Source organism: Babylonia areolata, chromosome 7 (genome assembly GCF_041734735.1).
Source record: "Babylonia areolata isolate BAREFJ2019XMU chromosome 7, ASM4173473v1, whole genome shotgun sequence".
NCBI classification, from domain to species: domain Eukaryota; kingdom Metazoa; phylum Mollusca; class Gastropoda; order Neogastropoda; family Buccinidae; genus Babylonia; species Babylonia areolata.
Genome location: NC_134882.1, coordinates 52,790,004 through 52,791,920, shown reverse-complemented (window position 1 = coordinate 52,791,920; position 1,917 = coordinate 52,790,004).

The following is a 1,917-nucleotide window of genomic DNA, read 5'->3' as shown; positions in this document are numbered from 1 at the left end:
GGACAGTGTGTATCTCTACGTCACAGGAGAGGACTGCTCGGACTTCGGCGTTCGGCTTCGCTACAGACCCGTGCCCTACGAGCTCCGCAACGAGCTGCCCGTGGTCAACACGTCATCCACCTCTGGTTACGTCACCACCCCGGGCTATGACGACAACAAGAACTACCCGTTCGACATGTGGGCCATATTCGATCTGCAGATAGATCCGGACGAGGTTGTCCTGATCAGTTTCCCGCACTTCGACCTGGAGAATCATACGTCGTGTCGCTATGACTACCTGAGGCTGTACGTCATCAACGGGTCCAGCATTGAGACCGTAGACACGTGGTGCGGCTTCAGGGACATGCCCTCCATGGTCTTCCGCTCCGGCATCCGCCTCCGCTTCATCTCCGACTACGTGGTGCAGAACACGGGCTTCAAAATGATGTTCACCGTGCTGCCCAGGGACCAGGAGCCCCAGATGATCGACAGCGACCTCTTCAACTGCTCCGTGCCGCACTTCCGGAACTTCTCGGAGCACGTGAGGTGCAACCTGGCGGTGAACTGCGTGGGGCGGGAAGACGAGCAGGACTGTGACTACACCACCAAGGACTGCGGCCCGGGCATGTTCGACGCGGGGGACAAGTGCTACACGTACTCGCGCCTGCACAAGGGCCTCAGCTGGTACGAGGCCGTGTCGCGGTGCCAGGCCATCAACCAGACGCTGGTCAACCCCCGGAACCCCGCCCAGTGGGCCAGCTTCCTGCACATGACGCGCTACGGGCGGAAGGTGGCCTCCGTCTTCACGGGGTTAAGAACCTCACAGGCCACAGGGGCGGCGGTGCCGGCGCTGTACCAGTGGATGTGGCAGTGGTCGGACAAGACGATGGGGCTGTACGTGCACCTGGAGGTTACCAAACATTCGGCGCCGTCCTGCACCAAGTTCGTGCCTTACTTCAACCCGGCCAGTCTGCAAACCGTGTCATGCCTGCAGTCCCAAGACAGCCGCTACGTGTGCGAGAAGTGGAAGAAACCCTTCGCCCTGCCCGCCGACTCCCTCCTCATGCCCACGCTGGCTGAGAACGCCACCTGGCCCAAGAACGTCTCCGTGGTGAGCTGCCCTTCCGGTCACGTGGTGCGCGACTTCCTGTTGTGTGACCTTCAGAGTCAGTGTCAGGAGGACCGCTACCCGTCGTCCTGCCAGCTGAAAGGTGATGTGTTGGTGGGGTGTGGTGTTTTGTTGGAAAGGTGGTGTTTTATGTGTGATGTGTTGTTGTGAAGGTGATATGTTGTGTGGTGTGTTGTTTGAAAAGTGTTGTGTTGTGTTGTGTTTGTTGTCTGAAAGGTGGTGTGTTGTGTGATGTGTCGTTTGAAAGGTGATGTGTGATGTGTTAGTGTGGTGTGGTGTGTTGTTGGAAAGGTGGTGTTTTGTGTGTGGTGTGTTGTTGTGAAGGTGATATGTTGTGTGGTATGTTGTTTGAAAAGTGGTGTGTTGTCTGAAAGGTGGTGTGTTGTGTGGTGTGTTGAAAGGTGGTGTGTTGTGTGATGTGTCGTTTGAAAGGTGACGTGTTGTGTGGTGTCTTGAAAGGTGATGTGTTGTGTTGTGTGTTGTTTGAAAGGTGGTGTGTTGTGTGGTGTGTTGAAAGGTGATGTGTTGTATGGTGTGTTGTTTGAAGGGTGATGTGTTGTGTGTTGTGTTGTTTGAAAGGTGGTGTGTTGTGTGCTGTATTGTTTGAAAGGTGATGTGTTGTGTGGCGTGTTGTTTGAAAGGTGGTGTGTTGTGCGATATATGTCGTTTGAAAAGTGATGTGTTGTGTGGTGTGTTGTTTGAAAGGTGGTGTGTTGTTTGAAAGGTGATGTGTTGTGTGTTGTGTTGTTTGAAAGGTGGTGTGTTGTGTGCTGTATTGTTTGAAAGGTGATGTGTTGTGTGGCGTGCTG